The sequence below is a fragment of the Oryctolagus cuniculus genome, chromosome 7 (assembly GCF_051225735.1).
Source record: "Oryctolagus cuniculus isolate XC-2025 breed Fujian yellow rabbit chromosome 7, ASM5122573v1, whole genome shotgun sequence".
Classification (NCBI taxonomy): domain Eukaryota; kingdom Metazoa; phylum Chordata; class Mammalia; order Lagomorpha; family Leporidae; genus Oryctolagus; species Oryctolagus cuniculus.
Window position 1 is genome coordinate 75,230,211 of NC_142873.1, and position 16,383 is coordinate 75,246,593.

The window sequence follows — 16,383 nt, forward strand, 5'->3', positions numbered from 1 at the left end:
TTTATTTCTTTATTTGACAGGTAGAATCACTCACAGGGAGAGATAGGGAGTAAAGAAAGAGGGAGAAAGATGTATCTTCCAAGCACTGGTTCATTCCACAAATGTGCACAAAAGCCAAGACTGGGCCAAGCCAAAGCCAGGAACCAGGAATTCCATCCTTGTCTCTTATACGTGTGACAGGAGCCCAAGCACTTGGGCCATCATCTGCTTCCTCTCAGGTGCATTAGCAGGAAGCTGAATCAGAACTGGAGTAACTGGGACTTGAACCAGGGACTCTGGTGTGGGATGTGGTCATTCAAAACTGCAGTTTAATCCACTGTGGCACAGTCGTTAACTGGTGTATCCCATTGTATAGACAGAGCACATTTTGCTCATTATTTTCTTGAACACTGGCTGTGGACCTGCCATCCTGAAAGTGGAGCTCTCCGAAGGCTAGATCGTTTCTGGATCCCAGAGTGGTGCTTTCTCACTTGGGATCGGAGAGACCCAGGGTAGGGAGAGCTCACCTGCAGCCTCCAGGAAAATATAAAGAGCATTTTGGGAACAGACTAGCAGGGGTGGGAAATCTTTTTTTCTGCCAATGGCCTTTTCGATATTTATAACATCCATCACGGGCCATACAAAATTATCGACTTAAAAGTTAACCTGATATCGATTGACTGAATGTTGAGTCCTGCCTACGATTGCCCTGGCAGGCAAGCTGTGGTCCTGTGGTCCCTGTGTTTTTAGTCTCATCATCTCACGGCCTTCTCTTAGATGCTCCATAAAGCTCTCTGACTCGGTACTTTATGAAATCAGCTCTGCAGACACACATTTTTACACACACCCTTGTGTTTGTGAGTTTGTGAGTATATGCCTATTCACACCACATGTGACTGGAAAAAAAGGTGTTAAGACATCACTACACGATACTGAGATCATGGGTAGGAGGCTGGATGGTTCAGCTCCTTACCTTCAAAAGTCAACATGCTCTGTGGTGGTGCTGCACAGAGCTCCTGCTAACCAGAGGAACTACCCACATGTGTCCCTGCTCTGCGGCAGAATTTCATAAACGCTACCCAAGAGACACGAATCAATTTCGGAATAAGGAAAGCCCAATGAAAGTGAATATTTTAAAAGGATCTATCAGTTGTGCTATCTGAATGGAGCTGTGAATGGATGGAGATAATTTGTTTTAATTGAAGCTATTTCACGGACAAGATAAAATTGCATCATTTAAGATCTACTAGGCTAGTTAAGGAAGTCCATTTGTTGTGATTCTTGTAGCCTTTTAAAAAGCTATGAAGGGCAAAAAGAAATCTTGTCCGAAGCTTCTACTCTTTTTTCTTTTATTCTGTCTATCTGAACATGGAAGCAAGGCTGGGAGGAGGGTGAGCCGAGCTGTGTGGGGTCCAGCCAGCTGGGATGTGGCCTCCAGTGCCCTCTCCTGCCAGTCCTCTCTATCACTGGTCGCACTGCCCAGTCTTATATCCTTAAGGTCTTCCTACTGTTACAGTCATTTTTTTCCCTCAATTCCTCTGCCATTGAATTTCTAACACTAGATCCTAAACAACCAAACAAAAATACTTCTAACATTGTATGTTATTTCCACTGAAAATTAATTTGTGTGGTCAGTTTAGTTCCATGTCTGTAGATTTCTATTTTCAAGGATGTCGTTCCTGATATCAAGATGTCACCCTGGATCCAGAAACCATCATGACAATTTCATAGGCACCAGGCAGATGAGCCCTGCCCAGGGGAGCCCTGCCTGGCCAGCCCTGTGACGTTGCCCACCACCCTCACATATCTTCAGGTGGGCAGCGTCCTACATGGCCTCATTCTCTTCCAGCATCCTTCCATCTGGACAGAAAGCTCTCTGAAGTATTTCAGGCATGGAAAGTGAAGACACTCTGGGGCGGGGGGGGGGGGAGGGGAACCTAAATGAAAGATCTCCGTGAGTGAAATCCCAGTGGAAAGAACGGGTCATCAAAGAAGGAGGTACCTTTCTCTGAAGGGAGGAGAGAACTTCCACTTTGACCATGACCTTGTCTAAAAATTATCAGAGTCAGTGAACTCAAAAGGCTTCCATAGCCTTGGCAGCTCAGACAAGAGCCTAGGGTGATTACTGAGGCCATAAACAAGAGTGTCAATTTGTTAAGTCAACAACAGGAGTCACTGTGCACTTACTCCTCATGTAGGATCTCTGTCCTTAATGTGTTGTACATTGTGATTTAATGCTATAACTAGTACTCAAAACAGTATTTTTCACTTTATGTTTCTGTGTGGGAGCAAACTGTTGAAATCTTCACTTAATGTATGCTAAACTGATCTTCTGTATATAAAGAGAATCAAAAATGAATCTTGATGTGAATGGAAAGGGAGAGGGAGTGGGAAAGGGGAGGGTTGCGTGTGGGAGGGACGTTATGGGGGGAAGCCATTGTAGTCCATAAGCTGTACTTTGGAAATTTATATTCATTAAATAAAAGTTAAAAAAATTTAAAAAAAAGAATAAAAAAAAAAAAAAAGAAAGCTCTCTGAAGACAGGGCCAGGCCCAGATTTGCCTCCTATTTTCCCATAGTGCCTCAAGAATCCAAAAATCCTGGCAAGGAATACACACTTCATGTTTTTTTTTTTTTTTTTTTTTTTTTTTTTTTTTTTTTTTTTTTTTTTTTGACAGGCAGAGTGGACAGTGAGAGAGAGAGACAGAGAGAAAGGTCTTCCTTTGCCGTTGGTTCACCCTCCAATGGCCGCCGCGGCCAGTGTGCTGCGGCCGGCGCACCGCGCTGATCCGGTGGCAGGAGCCAGGAGCCAGGTGCTTTTCCTGGTCTCCCATGGGGTGCAGGGCCCAAGCACCTGGGCCATCCTCCACTGCACTCCCTGGCCACAGCAGAGAGCTGGCCTGGAAGAGGGGCAACCGGGACAGAATCCGGCGCCCCGACCGGGACTAGAACCCGGTGTGCCGGCGCCGCTAGGCGGAGGATTAGCCTAGTGAGCCGCGGCGCCGGCCCCACACTTCATGTTTTTAAATCAGTGAATGATGGTCTGGGTAAGCATGCATTCTTTTTTTTTTTTTTTTTTTTTTAAACAGAGTTAGACAGTGAGAGAGAGAGACAGAGAGAAAGGTCTTCCTTCCGTTGGTTCACCCCTACAAATGGCTGCTATGGCCAGAACTATGCCGATCTGAAGCCAGAAGCCAGGTGCTTCCTCCTGGTCTCCCATGCGGGTGCAGGGGCCCAAGCACCTGGGCCATCCTCCACTGCCTTCCCGGGCCACAGCAGAGAGCTGGACTGGAAGAGGAGCAACCGGGATCAGAACCCAGCACCCATGTGGGATACCGGCAAGCAGGCGGGGGATGAACCAAGTGAGCCATGGCGCCAGCCCCTGGGTAAGCAATCTAAAGTCAGGAAGGCTACAAAGGAGATTTGCATAGGCAACATGATTTTAAGCTGGAATTTTGTCCCGTGTGCATTTGATGTGTTTGTCTCTGGACCAGAAAGTGCATATACCCCATTGCTTTGTTCTAGCATTGTAACCATGGACTCAATGTTCAGTGAAAACCTTATCTCACAACCAGGTGACATCCCTATCTTGTGAATGATTGGTAGATCATGCTGACACCTTCACTGGCATACCCTGTGCCACAACTGAATTCCCTCCAGCTTCCAAAAGAAGCATGAAATCCATCACTTGAGTCTCACACATCAGGGAGAACATATTGTATTTGTCCCTTTGGGACTAGCTTATTTCACTAAGTATGTTTTCGAGGTTCATCCACTTTGTCGCAAATGACCGGATTTCATTTTTTTTTTTACTGCTGTGTAGTAGTCCATAGTGTACATATCCCATAATTTCTTTATCCAGGCTTTGGATGACAGGCATTTAGGTTGGTTCCATGTCTTAGCTATTGTGAATTGAGCTGCAATAAACATGAGGGTGCATAAAACTCTTTTATTTACTGATTTCATTTCTCTTGGGTAAATGGGATGTGGGAGTGGGGATGGCTGGGTCAAATGGTAGGTCTGTATTCAGATTTCTGAGGTATCTCCATACTGTCCTCCAACGTAGCTGTACCAGTCCACAATCCCACCAACAGTGGATTAGGGGGCTCTCACACTTCTGCCATTCCTCCTCCTTTCAGGCCTTCAGTCCTCAGATGGGTTGCCAAATGGGAGGGAGTGAGGGTGCAGAAAGGGGTTGAAAAACCTTTGTTTTGACTGACTCTGCTATAAAATCTCCATTATTTGGTGATGCCCAGTGTGTGGCTGCATTTCATGCCAGCTCCCTATGGGGGCAAAATGTGTATCCAAGCATGACATCCTCAAAGCATCCACTCTGCCCTCTAACTCTCAAGGTACCCACCTCAGTCTCTTCCCCAACAGTAGCCTACTGGGGGCTGGTAGCCAACGTAATAGCCCAAGCCTGCCTATTGGTCTCAAAATTCATTCTTCCTTGTTTGCCAAACACAGGCAGCAACAGCCTCCATCACACTATTAGTCCTCTCATTGCCTGATTTTTTTCTCTCCAATCTCTGTTACCTTGTTAGAATATAGAAAAAAGGCAATATAAGAAAATTCACCGTATAGCAGATATTCAACCTGGAGAAAGGTTACCTCACACGGCTGTCTGCAGAGTGACATCTCCAGAAACTGGAGGGGGGTTACCTCCCCCATCCTCACAGTGCTGGGAAGAAAAAAAGCTAGCCCTTATTTCTCTAACTGCTAACTCTTTTGCCTGAGACGCTCTCAGCTCAAATCGCCCTTTTTAATTTTTAAAAAAAATTTTCCCTTTACTGGACCGCTGGGTGTAGTCTGTCATGCAGGGCCCAGGCTTCAGTGTGGGACTTGGGCCTCCTTTCTGCAGTTAGTTCTCTCCTCTTTAGGATTCTGGGTCATTTGTCTTGGCTTGCATCCTCTCTGAGTCAGAAGGACAGCTGGTTCCGTCAGCACTGCAGCCCCTCCCTTCACTACACCTTCAGGCCAAGACTGCACTATGCTTTTTTTCAATTCCGTCTCCCCTCCAAAATCCACCGCTCTTGTTTCCTTTCCAGAGCCTTCTGGCAGTTTCTTTGTTTGTGTTTTGTTTTGTTTTTATATTTTGGTTGAATTTACAGTTATTGGTGAGAGGATTGGTCTTGGGGAAGCTTACTCTGCCTACCCAAAATCACAAACAGCCCTTACCCATTCTATACCCTTTTTCCTACGTACAGCTGTACTGCAAAGTATGACTCAACCAGCTCAGTGAGTGGAATGCCAGAAGGGCATTGATTTTCCTCCCTCTCTTTCACATTTCAGATCACTTCCACATGTACAATCCACCTTGGAGCTCAGAATTTCTATCACCTGAAACTCACAACAGCTAGGGCTCATGGCAAAGCCCAGGGAGAGTGTAAAAGAGAAAGACTTGTCTGCTAAGAGCTTATGGATCTATGGTGGATCTTTGTGCACCCAAAAGAAGGTAGGAGGTAGGAGGCAGGCCTGGCAGAGCAGGACCCGCACCAGAGCCCAGTCCTGGCAGCTGAGGCTGGGGAGTCACGGGTCTTGTGTCTTAGCCACGTTCGTTAGTAGGGACCGTCAGAGGAGGCAACTGAGGAGCACAGAGGTGGGCTAGGTCTGTCTCTTGTTACTGTGACAAACTTCTCTTCCACAACGAGCCGTTTCCCTTCTAAAATTTGTCTTGTTCCGTACTCAAGTAATATCAGAAAACTTCCCCTAAACATACTTTCTGCAATAACCTTCCTTCAAAAAATTCTGATCTTTTCAGATGCCATTTTTCCCCCTGTGGAGTTTTCATTTTTCCCTTATGACCCATTTCCTCAGAGCACTTTGAAGTAAGTGCCTGGTTAATCATAAAACTCATTCAGACTAAATTGTTAATGTCAGAGCATAGTTAGAGATTGCTTATGTCAAATATTTTTCATCAGTCACCAAAGAAATTGTCCAGTAAGATTAGAAATGTGAGAAGTAAGGTGCAGAAAATATCTATGTAATATCCTTACTCATCTGAACGAAATCTGCAAAATATTTTGTGGCTGTTTTCATATATCTGTTTTCTATTCCAGATGATGATGATAACTCATACTGCTTAAAGGAAATTTTGAAATTATTATCATGTGTAGGAAAACAATAAAAGTGATCTCTTCAAAAGTGATCATTGCTATCATTTTAATGTGTATCATAAGAACTTTTTATATTAAAATTTTCATACCATTATAATCTTTTCCTCCCCCCCCCCCCCCCCCCGCTTTTAATGTGGCCCAGGAGGGCAGTGGAGGATGGGCCAGGTCCTTGGGCCCTTCACCCGCATGGGAGACCAGGAGGAGGCACCTGGCTCCTGGCTTCAGATCGGCGCAGCGTGCCGGCCGCAACGGGCCTGCCCTGCCGTAGTGGCCACTTGGGGGGTGAACCAACAGAAAAAGGAAGACTTTTCTCTCTGTCTCTCTCTCTCTCACTGTCTAACTCTGCCTGTCAAAAAGAAAGAAAGAAAGAAAGAAAGAAAGAAAGTTGGCTTAGTTTTCTCCTATCCGTGTACCAAGAAGAGTGTAAACATGTTTCACCTAGCTTTCCTGAACAATGTGTTGCTAGAGTCACAGTGAAATAAAAAAAAAAAAGACACTCTGTGATCTTGGTCACTTTAAGCTAAACTTGGACTTGGTCACTTTAAGCTAAACTTGGACTAAGAGCCATTTCTAACTTAATCCCCAATCAGGTAATTACGGTTGTTAAAAGAAACCACATAATAACTATTCAGGTTAACATTTACTGAATATTACCATGATTTTAACGCCAAAGACAGCTGTATTGTTTCCACCAGAGTACAAAGTCAGAGCTGAGGATCCAAATGCCAAACTTTTTATACATTAGTCCTATTACACTAGGGACTTTGTGGAATGCATGATTCCAAAAGGTTTTCATTTGTGTTAGTTTATTTTGAAAAGAAAAAAAAATTATTTTATTAGGATAAAGGTATTCTGGAATTGTGTTACAAATGACAGCATTCCAGTCTAGCCCCACGTGTCTCACGTAGGGAGGATCAAGAGTTAATGAATGTAGTAGTAACAATACATGCGGTTGCTCTATCCCAGGAAGCATATAGAGATAAACCCCAAGGTGAGAACAATCCTCTCCTGCAAACAGCTTTATCTCTTACAGTCACACTTCAAATGCCACCTCAGGTGATGACAACGATGACAATAATAGCCAACATTTAATGAGCACTTACTCCAGGCCAGCAAATGTTCTAAGTACTTCAGATAGATAACTATTAAGTCCTCTAAAATGTCCTTTGAGATGGGCACTTTAATTAGCACCACTCCACAACTGAGAAAACTAATACACAGAGAGGTTAAGAAAATTGTCCAAGGTCACCCAGCTGAAGCAGAGAAACCAGGATTTGAACCGAGGCAATCTCTTAACCTGAGCTCAACATTATCCTAGCATGCTAATTAGTATTGCGGTTTAGTCTAGTTTAAGGAATGTATTAATTACCTTTTCCCAAATAAACATCTAAAACACCTGCAACTTACAAAGCGTTATGTTGCTTTCAAGTACCTTTGCATGCATTGCTTCACTCAGTTCCCACAAATGCCTCCCATGTTTAATGGGAGAGTCCCATGGACCTCTGATGTGTCATTCATTGCACTACTAGTAAGAACAGACTCAAGAAATGAGCCAGTTAGTATGGCAGGGCCACCAACTTCCACTTCAGGGCTCTGGCTTTGGATTTTTTCTGCTGAATCCAAAAAGGAGACTGGCATGCGTATTGATTAGTCCCTGTATATCAATGTGTTCCAAGTCTTTTAACAGAAATGGGATGTGTCTTGACATAAAGAGTTTGTTACGTTAGGGAAGAATTTGTTCATGTTTTGCTGTTGTTATTACTAGTAAGTTGTGCCTCACTGACTGCCTTGAGAGATAAATCATGCTCAAGGGAAATGAGTCCAATCTGAGTTGAGAAACAGGGAAAGAGAAACTCCTCTCCTTCAGATCTCCAGGAGTGGGCAGCTTTACCCTTTGAGATTGCTGAAGCTTCCATGGGCAATAGTGCTGTCTCCACCAAGCACGACTTTTTCTCTTGCTCTTTGTGCACGGGGTGGGCGGGTTTCATACATCATGTTCAGCTGCATTGGAGATGCTGCAAAGACAAATGCCCTTAGAAAGTTAATGAATGAGAAATGTGCTGGTAGGTCGTCTTCCCTGGGGGGTGGTGGTGGAGTCTTTGAAGGTTTGACTCTGGAGTCTCAGGCAGGTTACATTGAGCGGCTTCGTTCGTATGCAGTCACTGCCACAGATTTCCTTTTCATTGCATGGCACTGACAGGTTATGATAGCAAAACCATTTATCTTAAGTTAATAAATCAGAAAGAGGTTAAAAAAAAATGGCTCGCTCTGACGCTTCCTGCAGCAATTTGGGGAAGTCAAAGGACGCAAGGGTTTTTGCTTGATCCTCAACTGAGCTTAAGAGGTAAATTATTTATCTTCAAGTTGTTAATTAAGAAAGAAAAGGAATATCCTTTGTTTGACTCTTCTATCGCATCCAGGGACATTCCAACTAACAAGCTGCCTGAGCTGCCATCTAGGCAGCAATTCACTCTCCTGGCCCAGCACTGTGTAACGCTTTTCACCTTTCCTTGTGTTTTCCGGCACCGTGATACCTCATCCGGACAAGGAGAGCCTTGTGCTAATTGTCTGCCACTGAGACTAGTTAGAAAACTAACAGTTGTGGCTGAAGAAGTAAAATTCCAAAGAAAGAAATAGAGTCAAAGCCTCTTTACAAAATTATACATATATATATATATATGCATGCATATGTACGTTCTTGTTATCATTACTACTTTGGAAAGTAATATTGTTGCCTTTTCCAAGGTATTGGACTGGTACAGAGAGAAATACTTCCTGGAGGGAATACATTCTTCATCCACAAGCTCTGATGCTTCCTAGAAGAATTCTGTGCATGCAAATCACACCTTCTACTTTCTTCACTTTAGCTCATTCCACAATTATTTTTAACTAAGCACAACAGTGACAAGAAGAGGGGCTGTAAAATCATGGCCATGATAAAACTGAAGGTATGTTAGCAAGTTTCTGCAGCGAGCCTGTGATCTTGTGATGCCGATGTCTCCTGGCAGAACTTGGGAGAATGACTGTGTATAGACTGGATGCAAGAGGAGAAATGAAATACGATGCTTAAGGCTTTGAAAGATATTCCTGAAACTGGCTTCCTTTAGTCTGTAGCAAACTACAGCTGGGCTGTCTACCACTTCTATTTCAGCAATTAACTTCATTATAGATGGAATAATACTGTGCTTGAAGGGACGGAGCCCTGCTTTGATGTTCCAGAGAAATGTGGCCAAGCCTGATGGACTTTGTGGATTGGAGTAACAGAAAATAGGTCAGGGCAGCTAGACAAAATGTAATATGTTCTTCAGCTTCTTTCCATTTACATTGGTTTTTCCTTTTAATAGAAATGTGTTTGTCAAAGACCTCTAGGGTTGCTTCTGCCAGACGCTTGGCTTTAAAGGTTTCTGAAAGTAAGGAGGAGATCAAAGGGGAGAAAGGATCTATTTTAAGGTCAATGTAGATTTGGAAGAACCCAGAAAAACAGAAAACTATTTCTGATATTACCATCACAACAGGCTGAAATGTCAAGCTATTATCTACGCAACAGTTGAACAAGATGGGTTGAATAGAACAGTGTTAGCATATTCTGCTCTCCTACCTCTCCACTTCCCCCTCTGCTGCTTCCTTTTCTCCCACCCTTCCCCGCCCCTTACTTTCCCCTCTGTCTACTGCTACATTAGAGTCTTTGAGATTAAAAATACTACAAAAGGTCCCTGGGAACTGTATTTTCCAGTTGTTACTACCAAGATGACCCTGGTGATTCTACGGAACTCAGAGGTAGGGATTATGTCTGATTTAGACAGCTGAGACTGAGGTCCGGGAGGTTAGAGAACCTGCTTAGCTTTCAAGACAGGGAGCCCAGATTTGAATCCAGGTCTGTCTAACTGCTAAATTACTATCTGTTCTAAAAGATTCCTGACTCCTTTGTTGTTTATAGGTGATTTTCCCAGTAGAATTTAAGAAATCTCAGCAATGGTAATAAAGGATCATAAAGTGCTTTTTATAGGTGGGGATTCTGGCACAAGAAACTCATTCTAAAATATTTAGGGCAGTTGCCTAAAGAGAGCGATTTGCAAAACCACAAAGGCTCCTTTACTGAGGCCAGTCCCTCAGTGATCACCTTCCCTCCCTCGTGCCTGGATCACACCAACATGTCTTTCAAGAGTCAAGGGGCTGCTGCTTCCTACACAACATGGTTGACCTTTAAAAGTGTATTCTGGTGCCCCAACTGGTGCTCTTCTGAGATCCTGTGTGTCATCTTATTACCCTAAAGTGTAATTGTCAGTTTTCTTATCTGAGCCCTCTGGCATTTGTCTCTGGGCTTGCCCTTTGGGGACTAGGGTGATGTCTTGTTTATTTCCTGATCCTAAACCAGAGAACACACACTCTGGGAGTTTCTCCCAGATCTGTAATGATAGCTGACATTTACTGATCTCTTGTTATATTCCAAACACTAACCTATGTACTTTCTATGATCCGATTTTTAATCCTCCTGTTAACCCCCAGGACTCACATTAAGCGTAGATTATGGCTAGTACCCAAAAGTACTTTGCTCACTACACCTAACACCAATGGGGTTAAAGGAAAAAAAAAATAAAGCTGATATAGATTCTCTAATAAAAAAAGAAAGATTTATTTATTTATTTGAAAAGTCAGTTACAGAAAGTGAGGGATAGAAAAAGAGAGAGCGAGCTTCCATCCCCCGGTTCACTCCCCAAATGGCCACAGAGGCCAAAGCTCAGCCAGGCTGAAGCTAGGAGCCAGGAGTTCTTCCAGGTCTCCCATGTGTATGGCAGGGGCCCAAACACTTGGGCCATCTTTTGCTGCTTTCCCAGGCCATTAGCAGGGAGCTGGATTGGCAGTGCAGAAACATACTTTCCAACAATATCTTTTCTAGAAAAAACATTGAACTTCAAAATTATTGCTAGGGTATCTTCTAAAGTCTTTCTTGGCCACTTCCCTCTGACCTCCAACCTCCCCCCAGTCACTAGAGGGCTCTACAACACCCTCCTAAGGTGCTCCAACCTAAGGTGATGCTAGCCTGCTCATGGAAGGGACACACTTTGGGAACCTCTGTACTGGAACATTGAATTTGGCAAAATTCAAACACGATACTTAACCATGTTAAATAAACTCAATATTAAAAGTAATTGTTTTTTTAAAGTTGCCTTGTAGTCTGTCTTTGCTCTGAAGCTTGATTAAGGAGAACAAAGTGTATGGACTATGTTCTCATTTCCTTCATGTCAGTTTCATCATTGTATCTGTATCAAATCTTTATTCTTGATACCACTGAAATGAGTTTGCTTCTCCATGAAAATTTTGAGGTGACAAAGTTGACATCCGTTTTTCTCTGATCCTCAAAGATCATGAAAAATTCCAGAAAGAACTTTTTCTTGACAGATATCTTGGCTTAAATAGAATTAGATAGCTAAATACTACATAAACTACTTAACCACAATTTTGTTTAAGATTATAAATATTCTATGTCAAACAATTTTATAAAAATGAATATTATGACCTCTCCTAATTTCAATTATTCTCTTATACTTAAGTTTCATAAGTATCTATTGGTTCAAAAAATGAGTATATTCCTCTTGAAGTTACTTACTCAACACTTTGTTAATATTCATAAGAACTATCAATCTTTTCCTTGTTTTCTTTGAAACTGTCAAATCTTTTTTTTGACTTTCATAATCATTAATCATAGCAGCAATTTATATTCACAATAATAAATATACATTATTACTTCATTCTCAAGAATATCACAAACTTTAGGCCAGAAAATAAAGGCATGTATTGCAAATTCCAAAGGAGTATGTCACACATATTATCTCAGCATCAAGATTTTGGTGAAAATTTATCTAGTTTGGGTTTGAATTTGCTTAATTTCAGTTATTTAAACAAACTATGGGGATGAAATCAAAGACATTAACAAACCTAGTAAAAGAAAATTATATCAAAGATTCAAAATAATGAGACCATAAGGAGAAAGAGCAAAAGTAGAAAATTTCTCTGGAAGTATTGAGACACAGAACACAGTTGCCCTTCCCTGAGTCTACTCCTCAACCCAAGTCTTTTTAAAAGAGGCAGAAAGAGCCAAATACACTAGGTAAAATTATGTGTGTTTCTGAGGCAGGAGGCTTTTAAGCACTTAAAATTCACATCTTCTTGCACCTTCCTGAAGGACTGTGGGTTCCTAACAATCATCCATTCTAAGTACCAAACACTAAACCAAAAGCAATTTGCTGAAAACCTCAGCTATCAAAAAATTCAGCCTGCTTGAGCAGTGAGTGGCAATTCATCTCGCTTCAGTGAGGATCTCCTGACTTCTCCAACATACAAATAGTGTTTGGTTAACAGGTAGGAGAGGGTTAACCAATAATTATAACAACCCATGCTGACCCACAATTTGGCCATCTTCGCTGCACTGATTTCCTGCCTCCTTCAATTATCCAGCCTCCTGCACTACACCTGGTAGTCAAGGTCCTGTCTCCGCAGTGCAGGACGCTGGTATGACTGCCCTAAAATACACCTGTTGCCGGCAGATTCCTGCAGGTTAATTTCCACTGCCAGAGAAATTGCTCTAAATTGCATTGACTTTCAATGGGTTCCCACTGGCAAACACCTGGAGGCAATCGCCTGCAGATGACTGCCCAGAGACCCAGGTGTGTTTCTGGAGGCTGCCTTGCCCCAGTTCATCCTGATGAGATGTCTTGGTGCTCAGAGTGCAAAACAACTACCCCAGGTTAATGAGTCGCAAAGACATTAACATTCAAAAAGGCTCACAAAGAAAATGAAGCCTTAAAGGCAAGAGCCTCTTCAGCCTAGGGTGGGTGAAAGCTTGCTCCAGAGAAAAGCAATAAGCAGGAGATTTCCTTCTAACAACCCTCCAGGAGCCTCTAAGCAGTCCCTCCCCTCGATGCGAGCAAGGAGTTTTTCAGTAACGCAGTCCATATGGTAACTGTCTTTTCTAGATATTACTTGCTAATGTGTGTCTACTTGCATGCACTTCAAGTTATTTTCTTTCCCCTTTCTTTTCACTCTGGCATCTCGTTTCTGAATCATCTGATTTTATGAAGACAGAGTCCAAGAAAATGTAGATGAAAGATAAATAAAGTCCCTAAGTGTATCTGAGTATCATCAAGCTTTATTGAAAAACATTTTTTCTTTTATTATTAAATGGACACATGCAATTCTTGTATTTCCAATTTTAATTTTCTCTCATTGGTCATAGAGAGATTAGACTCTATTGGAAATAAAACAACAGACATTAAAAAAAACCTTTTAGACTCAATTCCTCTTGAAGCTTGTTTTGTATACTACATTTCCTTTAAAAAGAAGATTTTTATTTATTTATTTGAAAGTCAGAGTTACTCGGAGAGAGGAGAGGCAGAGAGAGAAAGAGAGAGGTCTTCCATTCACTGGTTCATTATCCAATTGGCTGCAATGGCTGGAGCTGCGCTGATCTGAAGCCAGGAGTCAGGAGCTTCTTCTGGGTCTCCCACGCCGGTGCAGGGGCCCAAGGACTTGGGGCATCTTCTACTGTTTTCCCAGGCCAAAGCAAAGAGCTGGAACCAAATTGGGCACCCATATGGGATGCTGGTGCTTCAGGCCAGGGTGTTAACCCGCTGCACCACAGCGGCTACTGCATTTCTTTCAAAGGTTTAGATATTTTGTGTTTGATAACAGTGAAAATTGTTATTTAAATCTTAGTTCCTAACTGTTTCCTCTCAACACATGAGGGTGAAAACTTGCCTAAAATCCATACCTATACTGATACGAAAATGACAGTAGCTAACACCTAATGATGATTTGCTATGTCACCTGACATATTTTAAGGATTTTTGTGAATAGTTTCATTTAGATATGAATGTCCTCAGGGTCAGTGCAGATTTGTTGGCAATACAAATTTAGGAAGCTGAGAAATAAACAGTTTTTGAACTATAAGACACTGAGCCACTGTGATTGCTCACTTTCCAGAAATGAGAAGACTCCAACATCAGCTCCCTGCTGATAGTATAGGCCATGCATTCCATAAGCTTTGACCTCCACTAGTACCTTTTGCCTCTCTATTCATTTTCTTTTTAAAAATATTTATTTATTTATTTATTTTATTTTATTTGAAAGAACTACAGAAAGAGAGGAAGACACACACACACACACAGAAGAGAGAGACAGAGAGAGAGAGCGTCCATCTGCTGATCCACTCCTCAGATGGCTAAAAGAGCCAGTGCTGGGGCCAGGCCAAAGCCAGGAGCCAAGAGCTTCTTCCAGGTCTTCCATGAGGGTAGCAGGGGCCCATGCACTTGGGCCATCTTCCACTGCTCTTCCCAGGCCGTTAGCAGGGAGATGAATTGCAAGTGGAGCAACTGGGACACGAACTGGTGCCCATATGGGACGCTGGAGTAACAAGCAGTGGATTTACCCACCCCTCCACAGTGCTGGCTGTAAGGCCACCACAAAACACACCAAATTCTGGAGTGCATGTGTGTTGGAAGCAGGTCCCATTAAATCTTTGCCCTCTTCCAGGCCAGCTCTCTGCTGTGGCCAGGGAGTGCAGTGGAGGATGGCCCAAGTGCTTGGGCCCTGCACCCCATGGGAGACCAGGAGAAGTACCTGGCTCCTGCCATCGGATCAGCGCAGTGCGCCCGGCTGCAGCGCACCAGCCACAGTGGCCACTGGAGGGTGAACCAACAGCAATGGAAGACCTTTCTCTCTGTCTCTCTCTCACTGTCCACTCTGTCTGTAAAAAAAAAAAAAAAAAAAAAATTCTTTGCTGGGCTGCCCAGCAATAGGAGAGGTGAACCCCATTAGGGTAGAGGTGGTGTGGCTGGGCCATCTGGTTAGCTGGCTTCCAGCAATGGCAAAGGGGGCTAGAGCTTAGGATGGTGTCCAGGGCATAGATAAGAGTGTGCCATTTTACTAACACTGGCCCCCCTCCATTTCTTATTTTTTTTAAAGATTTATATATTTATTTGAAAATCAGAGTTACACAGAGAGGGGAGAGGTAGGGAGGGGGGTTGGGGAAGAGAAGGAGGGAGACAGAGAGGAAGAGGGAGAGGAAGGGGGGAGGTCGTCCATCTGCTAGTTTACTCCCCAATTGGCTGCGACAGCGGGAGATGCAATGATCTGAAGCCAGGAGCCAGAAGCTTCTTCTGGGTCTACCAAGTGGGTTCAGGGATCCAAGGACTTGGGCCTTCTACTGCTTTCCCAGGCCATAGCAGAGAGCAGCCGGGACTCGAACCTGTGCCCACATGAGATGCCGGCACGGCAGGCAGTGGCTTTACCCACTATGCCACAGCACTGGCTCCTCTCCATTTTTTTTCTAACTTAAATGCATTTAATGTGATTGGATTTCCTTAATCACAATCATTTGCCTTTGTCATGGTGTTGTAGTAGAAGGATCCAAGGTAGTGATGATTAGAGACAATCACATGCTAGGAATATGATGTGTCTCATTGATGGGAAGTAGCAGTATAGCTGCAGGGGAGCAGAGAAACCCAAGTTCACCAGCTCAAATCAGGACCCAGGCTTTGGCAATGCAGTCTCATCTGTCACTGGTGCCCTGGCCTGGCTCCTCCTTATTTGGGGAGTCCCACAAGTCTGTCTTTCATATTACAGACCTCTAAATTCACTCTCTCTGAGAGAAAATGAAAAAGTAAAAAGAGAAAACAAAATTCTAAATAGAAATTGTAATTAAGCAAAAACAATTGAGACTCTCTTTTTAAAGTACGGAATTCACTGGACCATTGCTAGTCTCCCACTAGTTATTGTAGAGTTTACTCACCAGTTTAGCACCAGTCAGTTTCCCTGTGGAAACAAGACCTGTGAAATCGCTGGGCCACATTTTAGCCAAGTGTTTTGATGAGAACAAAAAGAAAGTGATAACTTCCAAGAGGCATTGATCTTATCTGTGAACTTAGGGGTCCAAAGCCTAAAGACTCAATTCAGTGCACTTGGCTATTTAAAACAATTGTTAATGGATCTAAAGAGACACATAGACTCCAATACAATAGTAATGAGGGACTTCAACACCCCACTTTCATCAAGGGACAGATCAACTAGACAGAAAATCAACATAGAAACAACACAGTTAATCTACACTATGGACCAAATTGATGTGTAAAGAACATTTCATCTGACAGTTGAAGAATACACACTTTTTATCAAGACATGGAACTTTCTCTAGGTAGACCACATGCTAGGACAAAAACTAAGTTTCACTAAATTCAAAAAAAAAAAAAAAAGTAAATCACATCATGTATCTTTTTTGACCATAAGGGAATGA